The 16,294-nt window shown below is 40.7% G+C and overlaps 1 pseudogene; it reads left to right on the forward strand.

The window, feature by feature from the left end:
* The first annotated feature begins 2,996 nt into the window (after positions 1 to 2,996).
* LOC104420569 lies at positions 2,997 to 5,483 on the forward strand (annotated as a pseudogene).
* Positions 5,484 to 16,294: the final 10,811 nt, after the last annotated feature.

Consider the following 16,294-nt stretch of genomic DNA (forward strand, 5'->3'; position numbering starts at 1 on the left):
CAAAAGAGATGTTACAGCCTTAAGTCTTTGACTTTGCAGTGTATAGACTCTACTACACTTCTTTAAAGTTTCACAAGTGTTTGTTCTTTCTTTTGAGTACAAGTAAAGCTCGATAATTGAAATAGCAAAGAACTAAGAGTTTCAGACTTTGGAATTCTTCTTTCATGCACACACTTGAATAACTTAAGCGTTTTCCTTATATACTCTTTCATGTCTTCACGACCGTTGGCACTTTCTAAAGGAGTTCTTCCAATCTACCCGTTGGACAGAATCAATCAAGGAGATCTCGAGTCATTTAAGGAATGTGATGATAGCCCATCAATCCTGCTCGCCCATACAATCAAGATCTAGGTTTTCATAAGTAGAACATTCCAAGAATACTTCGCCTTTCAACAGATTTGATTATCCGAATTGATTCCAACAAGAATAATTGATCACGAGGTGCTATCTCCAGTCGTAAGACCTTCTACAAACCGTACAAACCGAATCCTTAAAGATAAACTCGAATCTGGATAAGTCTTTTCTTCATCGATCTGGAAATTCTCAGTGAGAGTAAACTTTGAGTCTTGAGTCTTGCAGTCTTCAGACTTTAATGACAGAGTTTGGAGTTTTTTAGACTTTAACACTTGAGTCTAGAAGTCTTCAGACTAGACTGTTGGAAACGTTTTGTCAACTTCAAAATAATAAAGGAGTTTTTCTCCAACACATTTAACCCTAACATCTATAGATTCATAACCTAAACTATATTACAGTCAATTCCATTACCCTCATTTCCCTATGAAAATCTTTACTTCAAAATTTATCTATTAATCTCAGTTATTGCTCTTATAGACACAAGCGCTAGTTCTTCAATTTTAGACACCAAAGATTTTTTTTTAGAATACTAGACTTCTTGTGTTCGATATTTCAATTCTACCTCAAGAGATACTTTTTTTACAAATATGTGCATCTCGCCAATGACCATCCAATTCTTCCCTCCACTAAAATATTTGAATCTAGTCTTTCCAACGAAGATTTGATTATTGGTTGGGATATCATGACACAAATTTCTCAATTTTGAATCGTTCCTGGAAAATGCCTTAAGTATAAAGACTAATTCTCTAAATTTGTCAATATCCAAAGGCTCTTCTCTATTCATATGAGTTTACTAGATCCAACCATGCAAAAATTGTTCAGAATCTCACTTTGATTTCTCTCAAAAAGTTCTCATCATTTGTGGAAAAATCCAGAGTTTTTTGTTCGCCTTCACTTAAAAAAAAACAAAAAAAGAGGACATAAATCCTAATAAGGCAAGCCACTTAGGAATGAACCTATAATATCTTGTTTCTGCTTAGAAAGAATGCTCATAGTTATTGCAGCAAGGCCTTATTGAAACCTCAAATTCCCAATGGGCGTGTGAAGCTTTCTATGTTAACAAATGAGTCGAGCAGAATAGAGGAAAGATGCGACCGGTAATAAATTACCAACCTCTCAATCTTTTCCTCCAAGATGATAAATTCCTATTGTTCTCTCGAAATTCCCTCTTTGCTGGATTATCAAAGCTCATATCTATTCCAAATTTGACCTCAAAGATGGATTTTGATAATTGGGTATCTATCCTGAAGACAGACCCAAGATAGGGTCATGTATCTCAAACCAACATTTTTTTTTATGGAAAGTTCTCCCTTTTAGCCTCAAAATAGCCCATTCCTTATTCCAAAAGGTCATGTGTCACATCTTTTAACCAATCATACGTAGCACGACAATTTACATTAATAATATATTACTTTACAATCTTGAAGAAGAATCTCACTATCAATTTTTTGAGCATTTTGTAGACATTGTAAAGGAATATGGAATCATACCTTGGCAAAGCAAGATGAACATTGTCTAAATAGAAATTGAATTCCTAGGTATGCACCTCAATAGAGGTACATACTATCTAGGGCCATATATTGCTTAAGGAATTATTGAAATTTCCAGAAAATGATTTCACGATAAAGCAAGTTTAACAGTTCCTTGAGATAATTAATTATCTCAAAGACTTTGTTCAAACTGTTGATCTCGCTGCAATTGATGTTGAAGAAAAATCCTCCATCTTGAGGTAAAACTCAAACCAAAGCAATCTTAGAACTGAAAGAAATCATGCATACTCTTTCCCCATTACAAATACCATCTACTAGGAAGAGAGTCCTCTAGATTGATGCTAGTGATGAATACTAGGTAGCCATACTATTTGAAGATGTTGAGGGTAAGCGACACATTTGTACTTAAAAAAGTGGAAAGTTCTATCGGGTTAAAATGCATTATCATTCTAATTTTAAGGAAATATTGGTAGTAAAGAATGGAATAAAAAAATTTGAGTTCCATTTTATTGGCTATCTTTCCTAATAGAATTGGATATGTCATCTTTTTCGCAGATGACCAAATTTAAGCATAAACAGATTCCTCATTTCCAGCTGCTTTGATGGGCTAAATGATATTAAAGTATTCTTTCGAAACCAAACACATTGCGGGAAAGAAAAATGTACTTGCTAATTTCCTCTTTAGACCAAAGGCAATAGCAAAAATCAACATGTACATTCTAAGGCATCACTTTCCCCAGTCAAAAAAGTATAAAATTGAAATAATGTGAGACTTGCCAAGCCTGGAATATCCCCAGGAGATTATTGAACAAATTCAGAATGACAACCCCATTAAAAATCTCGATAGCCTCACATGGCAGCGTTACACAGATCTATTCAGATTTTATGGAGGTTCAATTATTTATCATATTAGGTTTGAACATTTATGTCCTATTTGAATTGAGATGTGGATACTAGCCCCTCTTTTTTCCTCGCTATCCTGTACTGCGAGCTCTGCCCTAAGTTACTCTTCAACTTTACCCAAACCTCCAAGAGCATTTAAACTATGGCTACAGAACTTCCCCCTGCCTTTTACCAATCACGAGTGCTCCTTTTGTCATAGCCACTGAATTAGTGGAGCGCCCAACTGTCGCTCTGGCTTGAACGCTCTCTCTCGAAGAAGCGAGCGCATGCGATCTCCAACTTGCTTTTAGGCAAAACAAGCTCACCTCGAGGCAGCTGACTAAGTTCTACCTCTACGGGATTCGGAGACTCAACCTGCTCCTCAGAGGGGTTATTGAGGTGAACCTGGATGCACTGCACCAAGCCAATAGAGCGGAGAGAGAGCATAAGGCGAAGCCATATGGCTTGCTCTCCATCTTGCACTGGATCCCTGTACTGCTCAAGGATAACACAGCCACCAAAGACAATATGAACACCACGGCGGGCTCATTCACGCTTCTTGGCTCGATTGTGCCTTGGGATGCTGGTGTGGTGGCTCGGCTGAGGAGCACCGGAGCCGTGTTGCTGAGGAAGGCGAGCTTGAGCGAGTGGGCTCACTATCGCGTTTCTGGTGGACAATGGATGGTGTGCCAGGAGCGGCCAAGGAAAGGTCAGCCAAACAACTTATCCACTTTTCTATTCTGGTCTATCTTTGCAAGGTTTAACAATTCAAATGCTTTCCTGTGAGGCTATTAATTTAAGCGAACCTCCATACTTATTTGCATTTCGTGAAAATATTCAAATTGTGCTGGGCTTGAGCTGTTTGTCCTAGAAGAGGCAAGACTCGACATAATAATATAAGGAAAGCCTCCGTTGGATCTATTTCCCTGACCCATGACATTAATGAACAGAATCCATACAATCTGTCAGCGGATCCATGTGGGGTGAAGCAGCGGGTCGGTCATATGCATGGCAGCAAATATGGGGGCGGTGTCGCTAGGAACCGAGAGGGACGGCTCAATTTTGTGTCCCTCCAGTTCTAACTCAGTGGTGGGCATCAAACCCACCGTTGGCTTGGCGAGCCAAAGTGCGGTTATCCCGCTCACTCCCAGACAGGACACCGTTGGGGAAGTTGTGGCGAAATACAGCGACACTCATTTATATTCACAGAAATTACTGCAAACATGTAAACCGCTGCATGTGGGATTCTCAGGCCAATGTGTAGGACTGTTGCAGATGCCATCAGTGTCCTCGATGACATCGTAGGATTTGATCCTTCCGATGCTGAAGCTATGAGAGAAGCATCGAAGTACATCCCGAGACGGGCCTACGGGCAATTTCTCAAACCCAACAGGCTCGAAGGCAAGAGACTTGGAATCTTGAGAAGCCCTTACCACTTCCGCTCTGGATCTCTGGTCACCAACGCATTTGAGTACCCATTAGTTCCTTAATTTGGAATCAATGATGGGATGATGACATAAATGGTTCTTAAATTTTAGCTAAATGTTCAATATAGTCCTGAATTTTTAATTTATTTAATGTAATCTCTCAACTCTAGCTTAATGTGCAATGTAGTCCTTAAACTTTTAATTTGTTCAATATAGTCCTTGAACTATATGGAAAAATTCAATATTGTCCTTCCATTAATTCAAGTTAAGAGATAATATTGACTATTTACAAAGTTTATGGACTAAATTGAACATGTACCAAAAGTCCAGGGACCATATTGAACAAATTAGAAATTCATGAACCATAATACACATTTGACCAAAGTTCAATGATCATTTATGTCATTTTCCTATCGATCAATATAACAGATATTATACGCATATATTTTCATTCCTTTAATAAATAGGAAACAAGGTGCAGTATTGTTGGACCGCTTGGAACTCGCCAACATCGATGAAATCTACTTTGATTGGGGTGAGCGTCTGGTGATGTCGGCCGAGTTCAAGCTAGCCCTGAATACTTACCTTCAAGATTTGGTTGCCTCACCAGTCCGATCCCTGGCAGGTGTAATTGAATTCAACAAGAAGCACCAGCACGTGGTGAGTTAGACCTATCGGATATCAATTCATTTCACCATCTTTTAGTCGAGATACTAAAATCACAGAATGTTTGGGGACCATAAAGCAGAAGCAAGCAAGAGGGCAGAGATTCTTACCAGGGATACGTTGAATAATCGCTCGTTTTTACACCATCCGCAGCATACATTCATAGATATCATCGAACATGGTGCATAAAATACGTGCAAGTAGTCCATGCGAGCAGGGAGATGCGAACCTTGCAGTTTTCCGATCAACCATGCTACCCTGTTTAACTCTTTTAAGTTTTAGTCACCAAACTGGCCGTACTTGCAGGAGAAGATTGACGAGTTTGGCCAGGATTTGTTCCTTGCAGTGCAAGCCAGGAACGGGATCGACAGGGCCATGAAATCGAATCATGGACAGATTGAGCCAAGACGGGTTTGAGAAGCTGATGAGGCAGAACAAGTTGGATGCAGTGGTGACTCCTCGTCATCTAATCAGGCGGGTTCTTGCGATCGGAGGCTTCCCAGGAATGAGCGTGCCTGCTGGATATGACGAGGATAGAGTGCCCTTTGGGATTTGCTTCGGGGGCTTGGAAGGCTCTGAGCCCACTCTCATTGAGATCGCTTTCGGGTTTGAGCAAGCCACCAAGATCAGGAGGCCGCCTTCATTCATGCAGGGATCGCTATGATTTTCGAATTAATCAAAATATGTATCTCGTCCCCACTCTCGCGTGTGTAGTAGCTTCTCTGTTTGAATTTAATGTGAATGTGATGAATTCTGCAATTCAAGCATGCACCGGAGGATTGAGTCGGGGATACAAGCAGTTCTCCTTCAATGGAAAATGTTTGCTGCGTCTTTAGCCACTGAAACTGATGGTTCCATCATCTGCCAAAGTTCGCTCATATTTCAACTTTGAAATCCTCTATCGTCGCTAGAGAAATCGCAGGCCGTGTATCCAAATCTCAGAGTTGGATAAGCAAGAGCGTCTTGTCTATACACTTGCGATCTGAGAACACTTCGACAGAGGATGATTCTTCACTGCAGACTAACGTCGTAACATATAATGGACTTAGGATCTCGCAATTATCATCGCGTTTGTTTTTTTAATTCTTAGGATAAAATATGTTTTTTAATTGGAAAATTAACTTTCAGATTGGAGTTTATTGAATGTAAATTCAACTACATCAAACGTGTAACAATTGGGCCAAAGAAAAGAATGAAAAAGCCTAAGCCCATCTTAATTTAATATAAGAGTGACAAAATCAGCTCCTCCTTTCCGCGGAGAAGTCGTGAAAGAACAGAAGAATTTTTGGTCGGGAATTTCATATTAATATATTAATACATTTCGTGGCGATCTCGGTATATTAAGATTGTAAAATCAAATTGTTAAGCGAGACATAATTTACTTTTCATAGATTGAAGTAATATGTGTGAATTTCATAATCGCAGCTTGTGAACTTCTAAATAAAAACATATGATCTTACTTAAAAATTTTGTGGAACTAGTAGATATGGTCAATTTTAGTTATAGTTTTCTTTGAAATGATATGATGCGAGGAAAGTCACTAAGTCATTGATCTAAGAAGCGAAAAGTTTAAGTGATGATCCTTTAAGTTGAGAATATGGGATCCATTGAATTTAATGGAAACCGGATAAGTTCTTATATTGGTGATCTAGGAAGTTATGTGCATTCAATATTAAGTGATGATCTTTTTAATTAGTGTATTCTTTATTGAGAACTATGGTTTTAAGATAAGTTCTTGTCCTAGAAATCTCTTATCTCGGAGAGAACAATGGTAAATTGACTTGGGAGACAATTGAGATTAGAATGTGAAGAAGTGGATCTTTATCTCAGTGTAACGAGGGGAATTATAGTCGTTATTTCAATATAGTGGTACTCTGGATATATTAACGGTTAATTATTCTAGTATGCTGGATATATTAGCTACAGATGACCTAGGCCGAGACAGTGTAAAACAAGGCCCTTCTGCAAAAATCCGGGGAATGTCTCAAAATATGTTATGTCTGCATCCATGTCCCAGTGACAATTCAACCAAGTTTTGATGATTTTCAACAGTTACAAGGCACTTGTGCTTGTCTCACTTTTCCCAATCCATGATGTGTCTGAGCATCTTGCTTCTTTTCCCTTTCTTATTGAAAGGGCACGCGTGTTTCACATTTTGTTGCTTTTCTTACCTCCATTATTCAGCCATATTCTTGCATCTTGACGTGCACGCAGAAGGAGGACCGTTGCCTTTGGCAGGAGGGTCTTGAGTAGTGCGACCGAACCATGTCATCATTTAGCAACGCCCATTGGGAAAGACACCATTAGAAGTCGCAAGGTTTATGCTGATAACCAATGAATTCGTGTGGGTCACCATAATCACGGCCACCTCTTTCTTCGTGTAATTTAGCTTTTTCCCTCCCTAAATGAGGAATGACACATCCCCTCCTAATTCTGACGAGCGGATCTCGGCTTTTTCCTTTTTATCCTTAATTAAGTTCGTTTCGCTGGTGTTTACACTAAAAAATAGCCTACTCTTTGTCTATGACAAACAATGGAATTTTGATCGATATTGTGAGGTAGGTTAAGGAAAATAATTCAAGTTATGGATGTAATATATGGGCTTTAAAACAAGAAAATAAAATAAAATAAAAAGAAAGGGTTGAAAAGTCAAAAAGGGAAGCTGAAGGAAAGTGGAGGAAGCTTCGGCTGAGTTTAAAAAGATAGAGAGAGGGAGAGAAAGAGAAGAATATCGGCAGAAGCAGGGGAAAACACGAAACAGGGGGGAAGAGAGAAAGAAGAGAAGGGAAAAAGGGAAAAAATTTGGCGCGCTTGTGGTCCGGATGCCTCATCAAGCCGACTCAAGTGTGTTTTGCAACACCGGTAAGGAATCGAAGCTTTTAATCACCAACTTCAAGTAATCGCCGCGATTAGAGCTAAAAATTCGGATTTCTTGGATATTTGTATGGCAAAGCCCGATTTTTAAGTCGGTAAGCTGTATATTTTTTTAGAAATGGTACTTTGGGATGTTGTGAAGCTATGGCATCTTACGGATCGTGATTTGAGCTTGCGATTTGTTCGAAACGGAATTTTGAAGTTGGGGGTGCAATCTGGTACTGTAGCGAACAGTGGCTTCAAGTCTCTTTTTTTGTTGTTTTCGGTACTGTTTTGGGGCGGCTGAGTTGGGGTTGTTGTTGTATGTTAAGAGAGCTTTCTAAAAACTATAAGACGGCTTGAAACGGAATTTTGTGGAGGAAGTTATGGCATGATGAAGTTGGCGCATGGGCCGCGCCTAACTAAAAATAATGGGTTTCCGCTAAATTGTGAGCTTTTGAGGCGCGTAGGTGTCGTTTTATCAACTAATAGGCCTAGTATAGGCGAGTCGTTATAAGAATATCCTTTTTATTTGGCCTTTTGATATTGTTTTTCTGTTAATTGTTAGGGATCCAAATGCGTTTGTTCGTGTGAGCGTCGTAGTTGATTTTTGGCTTTTCCCAGGTGAGTGACACTATTTCTTCTTTGCATTTTAAACTCATATTTTGATAAACATGGCGGATTAAATACTCTATGAGTTGATAAAAAACATATTTTGTTGCATGAAACATGATCGAGATATTACTGACATTTTTGTTGTTCGAAGGGAGTTATATTTTGACATTGATTTGAATGGTTGTTTGAAAAGGGATTTGTGAAATTCTTTGTGAAAGAATCTTGAAATGCTTTTGAGAATGTTTTGATATTTATATATCGAATTTTGAGTTGTGATATGACTTCCTTTTTTATGTTAGATTACTAAATATTGTTATTGGTAGTTGGTGCTCAATGTCGCTGTGGACCCTGAGGGGTGTGTGGGTATGCGAATACTATTCTAGGATATTCTTGTGGGCCGAGCCACCGGCTAATAATAGGTGGAGACTTTGCCAAGGGGGGAATCTTGGTCGTCTTGTCACGGCGTTACGCGTGACCATGGTTAGACATTTGAGCATGAATTGGTCAATGGAGTGGACCATTAACGTGTGATTTGAGTTTGGTCGATGGAGTGGACCATCGATATGATTTGATGAAATTAATCAATGGAATAGACCATTGATGCATGTTTTACGAGATTGACTAATGGACTCAACTATTGGTATTTTCGGTATTCGAGTTATGATTTGATATTATGATAAAATGAGTTATGTTTGTGTTTTAAAATGTGCATAGTGATTTCTCGATCTGCTTAGAAGAAATGTGTTACTCACTGAGCCGTGGTAGCTCACTCCTCTCATCTACTTGTTTTTCAGGTTCTTCAGCGAGTTGCGAATAGGCATGAGCGTTCGTTCGGGAAGGACTTTTGTGGTGGAAATTTTTGGGTATGGCTTATGCATAGTTGATAAGTTTATAAGTTAGTATTTGTAGAAGGTTCATGTTTTGATTTTTGTAATATATATATATATATATATATATATATATATATATATATATATATGTGTGTGTGTGGATGTATATATGTTGATATTGGGTTGAATTTTGGTTACATTAAGGCTACGTCCTTTGGTAAAAGGACGGTCGTGTCATACCCTTCTTCTTGTGAATTGTGGTGTGACAATGGAAACATTGACAATTATGCAACGTCAACATCGATGGCCAAGCAATATGCAAGACATCGAAAGATGTGCAGCAATCATCATGACTCATTGACATAGCATATAAAGAGTTAGCTATCTTTAAATTTTACTACGTGTTGGGGGCAAAAGAGGAGAACGCATAGATCTGGATGTCGAATAGAAGCAAAAATACCGAGTGACGGTTAAGCATCCAATGATGTTGGAAGATGTAACTTCTTGTCGATGATAATTGCCAACATACAAATAGCATGCCAGAATCTTCGGGCATTTGCACTTGTAATTGCATTTAGAGTGATAACCCCTGTTGTAATTGTCATAGTGGGCTATAGATATCTATGCCTTTCATTGTGAAAAATACATCATTACAGATGCCGATTTCTAATATATCTATTGAATGTGTTAATTTCTAGTCTTTCATTTCCAGAGTTTATCATTTACTTTTAGTAATTTTATTGTCCTTCTATTTGATTTTTAGCTTTAAAAACGCTATACACTTTCTTATTCAAAATTGCCACAAAACCCATTTCCATAAAAACCAAGAATCCAACTTTTTTGTGAAGGATATTTCATCTTTTTGGTAACCGTCCCAATTTCGATGAAACGGCTAGATGCATCTGATTGATATAAGCAAAAAGTCAGATCACAACAGAAAAATCAAAGTCTTCACCAACACTGCCTTTAGCTCATGCCAAAGCAAATTGAAAGCAACTTCATTCAACGCTAGCTCACTCTTCTTCCATCTCCTTTAAATGAAGAGAGGGATCTCCTGTGACATCCTGAAATTCGAGTCCTCTGAGGAATGAATGGATGTGAATTTCGTCAATGCATTGTTGGTTGATCTCACTCGGAATTAATCACTCCTGAGATACTGACCTTGAGGGGAAAGGCTAATGAGGACAGAACTCGTACGACTAAAGGACTCGACCTGGGAAAACGACTTGACCGTGAGATTTACGTGAGGACGATCCTGTAGATAGGTAGGCTGATTCTAAGGACGACTAAAAGTCGATTCGCGGACAGAACATAATGGAACGACGGGTGATTCCGTTTACTGTTATAGAATCCACGAACGACCCTATGTCGATCCTCAGTAATCGTGTACTTTGAAATAAGAATCTATCCCCCGTAATTTCATGCGGTTAAGGACGTCCATGCGTCGAGATGTCTTGAACGTGATTTGATACGAGTCGGTCACGCGTGAATCCTCAAAGCCACCCGTCAGTTTGAGTTGTAACCGAAATGGCATTTGGCGAAATTGACATGGCAAGAGAACTTATGATTGGACTTCGAATTTTCGGGAATGTCCGGGACGGACTTTGGATGAAGTTACTTCAGACAGTCGACAGAGCCAGTTAAGCCGAGCAATTAGAAAATGGATTTTCGAACCGAGGAAGTAAGCCCGTGAGGTCGTGGGCCGGGCCAAGCCAGTGTGGGCCCTATGCCCAAAGTTGGACAGCCACCAAATGGGTCTAAGTCAAGCAAGTGAGCCCATTGGGCCAAACCAACTATTTCCGTTTTAAAGCCCATGGTCCAACTTTGAGCCCAATCAAGCCCAACCAATTTCCAAGCCCACTTCTATTCATGGCCAAGCTCATTTCTTAGGCCCATCCACCAATTTCAGCCCAAGGTCAGATGTGTAATTTGTGCAAGGTGGAAATGACCAAATTACCCCTAGTTGTAGGGAGAAAAGGCTAGAGAAGAGAGAGAAGATGAGGCCATCATGGGCATGGGGACTTGGGGCAGGTTTTATGGAGGCTTTGACAGCCCTCCCATCACTCTCTCTTTCCCCCATTCGGTCCCCATCTCGACGGAGCTTCTCTCTCCTCCATGTTCTTCTTCTCCAGTTCTGCTCCAGCTGACCCTTCAGTGAAAAATCGAGTCAAAAGTGGTCTTCCCGGATGAATCAGACAATGATCCACCTATCACCGTGACCGGGAGAGACAGACCGTTCCAACGAGTCCAATTTCGTCCCGAACGGAGCCGCCGGCCTGCCTGGGCGCCGTCGGGAAGGAACCGGTCGCCGGTCCGTCGGTCCGCCTGCAGCCTGCACTGTTTCGCGTTTTCGGCCATTTTTCTCCCATTCCGGTCCTTCCTCCGCCCATCCCAACCTCCAGCAAGACCCCCAAGACCTCCGGGAGCCACCGGTTGCCAACCACCCGCTTGCCGGAGCTCCGATCGGCCCGTTTTCGCCATTGAAGCTGCTGGTTTCTTCTCTGCAGTTCAGCCAAGAGCAGAAGCAGAAGACAGCAAGGTTTTGGAGATTTCGAGGCCCGTTTTCAGTGTCTTCCCGGCCTCCGTTGGTGTCGCCTCTTTGGGGTTTATCGACCGCCTTGGCGTCGTGGTCGCCGTGAACTCACCGGCGCGCAAAACCGGTGAGTTTATCCTCTAATTCTTGCTTAGTGAGTTAATGACGCTTAAGGGGTGTTTAGATTAGTCTAATTAGGTTTATGTGATTAAATTAGATTATTTTAATGTAAATTAGATTAGTTGTATGATTAGTTTAATGGATGTTTAATTAGGGCTAATTGTATGATTAAATTAGTGTAATCTTGTTTAAGCCCTAATTAATTATTTTCAATTAATTAATTATTTCGAATTTATAAATATTATTTTATTAAATTATATTATTATAATATAATATTTAATTATTTAATTTTCGGAATTAAATTTAATTATTTAATAATTTTGAAAATTATGCTTGGGATGGCCTAGGTCGTTAGAATTTCGCGCGATCGCAAAGCGGTGCGGTCGGTTTGTGTTAATTGTATGTTTAAATTGAGAAATTGAGTTATTGATGATTATGGTTAATTATTCCAAAAGTGTGGAATTGAGTGATATTGATGAAGTTGTGGTATTTAACTTGAAAATACCCGGTGTTGGCTTTTAGCACCGTAATTGCTTTGTATGACTAGTTTGAATCGTTGGTTGTTATTGGATTGAATATCCAGTTCTATAGTTTATTATTGAATGATCAGCCTTGGCGAGCATTGGTTTATATATATATATATCCGCTTAGGCGAGCAATTATGATATATATATATATATATATTGCGACAGCTTCTGGTGAGCTATAGTATACTATATTGAATATTGCGGCAGCTTCTGGTGAGCTATAATATACTATATTGAATATTGCGGCAGCTTCTGGTGAGCTAAGATCGTTTTATCAGCTTGTGCGAACACGATCTATCTATCAGCTTGTGTGAGCTACCATCTATGTATATATCAACTGTGCGAGTTACCATCTATATCGGCTTGACAACATTGCATCCATTTCAGCTTGTGTGAGCCGTGAATGTATTGATGGATGAATAGATGGTATGGTTTAATAGATGGTATGAATTGATAGATATGTGGATCGTATGATATCAATTGGATTGATTGAATTGATAGACCGATGGGTGTGTCGGTAGTTTCAGCTTGTGCGAGCATTGTTTGAATATGAATTGTACTGACGTGCAGGAAATGGACTTAGGCGAGGTAAGCCTTCTATCCTATTTGTGTGGCTAGAGCGCCCTGAGGCGTATTTTCTTCCTAATTGAGTTTTAGAGGGTAGGACTCACTGAGACGTAGTCTCATCCCGGTTGTGGGATAATATTTCAGGTCTCTATATGACGGTCGTGGAGGACCGGAAGTCCTGGAGTTCAGAAGGTGAAGGCTGAAGAATCGGCGAACGTGTCTGACAAGTTGGTCATAGGACAATTCCCTAGTTGTTGAGCCTGTCTATTTTGTAGACAATCCTGTGTTGTATATAAACCTATGTGTTTATAGAAAGCTTGTTTGGTTGTGATTGATTGCATGCTTTTCTATCCCAAGTTAAATGTTGTTAGGAGATTTGTTTCGCTTCCGCATGTGTAATATAAAAATGAATGGGTCGGCGACGTGTCCTGGGAAGTCGCATTTGTATCGACCAGAGTGGGATGTTCGCGCGCTCGGAGGATCGGGGCGTGACATCTCCTATTTATAGAGGGAATGGGAGCAACCTTTGATTCTCATGATTGCTCCTAATTAGTCAAAATAGAAGATCGTATCTCCGAAATTGGTATTCTGATCAACATATGGTATAAACATATACTAAATCATTTTTGAATTTGGTCGGTATTGATGAATGCTAATTTGATTTAGCTCATCCAATTGACTAACTTCTTCACTCAAGCTTCATAGTTTCATCACAAACACATTTCCTAATTTGGTTGGACGGTTACGCTTGTTTATGAGAACCCAAATATCAATGCAGAATTATATATTAGACTTAGAGATTCTGCTGTCTATAAGTACATTGAAAAGCTACATTATAAATAAGCCATGTAAGTGAGGAGTATAATTTAAAGTACTTTCTTTGGTGCATTTAAAAAACTAGATAGAAAAAACTGTGGTTTTTGGTAGGGGTGTGCATGGTCCGGGCAAGCGGTTCCCGACCTAGAACCAGGAATCGCCCGCTAAGTACCAGTTCCGAAAAAATGGAACCGGGATCCACCCGTTTGTTGCATGGATCCACCCGAGAACCCGACCGCCGGTCCGTTTTGGTTCCCGGGTGGATCCATGGAACCGATCTTGACGCGGGTGACACTAGTTCTTCGGGATCTGCAGAAGGGTCGCTTGGGCAAGAGGCAACGGCGGAGATAGGTTGCGGGTCACTGAACTGGATCACGGGTCACTAGGCGGCTGAACGGCGACGATGTCAGGGCTAAGATGAGCTCAAATCTGTAGTCGTCGAGCGAGATCAGTGCGGCTAAAGCAGGGGACGCCGAGCGTTAGTCACAGATGGGTCTCGTGGGTTGCTGGAGTTGCGGCCACCGGCGTGAAGAAACGAGCGACGGTTGCAGTGCTGCATGTCGAGGGGAAGGCGGATCTGGCAAGACGACGATGGCGGAGGTGCGGAGCTGTCGCAAGTTGATAGGCGCGCGGGTATGTGATCGGAGCGGCGCCGGCAGGAGGGTGGCGGACGACTGGGCTACAGCGGCTTCGCGGCTCGAGCGGTGAGGCGGACGCACAGGTCACCGAGAAGGAATCGAAATAGCGAGAGGAATCGAGGAAGAGAGAGAAAGAGAGAGAGGCAACCACAAAAACCGAAGAGAAGTGAGATGAGACGGTGAGCGTGAGATCTAGGTTTGTTTTAGCAATTTTTTTTAATATTAAAAGGGAATCGGTCCGGTTTGGGTGGGCGGGCGGGCGGATCCGCCCATGGAACCGGAACCGAACCGGTTCCCAAAATCTGAACCGGGAACCTGGATCGATTTCCTCAAGAACCGCCGGTTCGGGTGGTTTCGATCCGGTTCCGAGCGGTCTGAGCGGATCCTGGGTATTTTGCACACCCCTAGTTTTGGGTGGACCACTGATGCTATCAAGGGCACTCGATACAATGATCACAGTCTTGTTGAGTATTGTCTCGTTCCCTTAGTAAAGAGGAGGAGCTAGCTAAAAATGGGCCCCGTCCATGTTGCATTTTGTTCGTACTTGATGCATTATTGAAAAGGAAAGAGAATATGCTCCTTTAATATAAAAATCTGTTGTTGCACTCATTTATCTTAAAAATGAGGAACCAAATTGAATCAAACTATAGGGATTTGTACCATTCATAGTAGGGGTTATCAAGTCCAGGGTGGATAGGTTATCTAACCCTGTTATAATCGGTTCCCTTTTTTTAGATCATGAACCCAATCATGTTTGCACTAAACCCTATTTTGGAATCATCCTATTTTTCCGATCCGATTCTAAGGTTAATCCCGTTTCCACTTAAACATATTTTGCAACTGCCCAATATTTTATAAAACTTCGAATTTTACATTAATACACGAAAAAATAACGTAATCCTCCTAATTTATATTGAAACATTAGGCACATATAATCAATAACTACATAAACTTTTTGACTTAACAAGGAAGAGGAATGAGGAAGGAGGAGCACCATGTGAGAGGGAAAACGCAATTCTAAGATTAGAAATCAAGGAAAACAAAGATAGAGTTTTGGAACTTTGGGCTTACAAAACCGGTTCCCAAACCAACCCTATCGATTGGCTTCCCAAGTGGGTATTCATTCGGAACTGGTTCTCAACCCAGTTTCAATGGGAATCAGTTTCGGATCCTGTTTTCCGGATGGACTAGTCCGATTTCCTAGTATATTCAGTCTGGTTGCACACCCCTAATTCATATGGAATAATGTCCTAATTTCATCAAATTTTTGTCACGTGATGCATTTGTCACACCCCAACTTCAACAAGTATAGAGAAATGACATGGCCTTCTATCAAACATGACACATTGTCTCCTCCTTTTTTAAGTTCTTTTCTTCCTTTCTTTTTCAAGCCAATCCTTTTTTATTAGTCAACTTACTTTTTCTTTTTCCCGACCAAAAAAAAAAAGTTACTTTTTCTTTTTTACACCAATGATTGCAGTGTCACTCTCTTAGGTGTGAACATTTGAAATCCCACACCTCGCTTTCTCTATCATTTGTATTTGTATACGTTTGTTTTGTCTTCTTACCTCTTGCAGAGCGCAGGACTCGAACCGGACGGCTTCCCTCCCCACCCCCTCAAAGCCCATGTCACTGGGCACATTACTCGTCTTTATCCTACCACTTGTAGAGCGCAAGATTCGAACGGTGATAATTAAACCCCCCTAAAAAAAAAAATGCCACTACCCACGTGGCCTAATGGTATGTGCTTGATTAAATTCTATTTGAACTGAGGAAGAGGAATGGAAACTTTCCCCGTGTTGTTCTCCTACTCTTCTGTGAGTTATGCTCTGAGTTTCTCTGACAACTTACCCAAACCCCAAAGAGCAGCGAAACTATGGCTACCGAACCTCCACTTGCCTTCTCTCAATCACGAGTGCTTCTTATTCTCTTAGCCATGGCATTAATCATGTTCCGAACTGTCGCTCTAGCTTGAG

Source organism: Eucalyptus grandis, chromosome 9 (genome assembly GCF_016545825.1).
Source record: "Eucalyptus grandis isolate ANBG69807.140 chromosome 9, ASM1654582v1, whole genome shotgun sequence".
Taxonomy (NCBI): domain Eukaryota; kingdom Viridiplantae; phylum Streptophyta; class Magnoliopsida; order Myrtales; family Myrtaceae; genus Eucalyptus; species Eucalyptus grandis.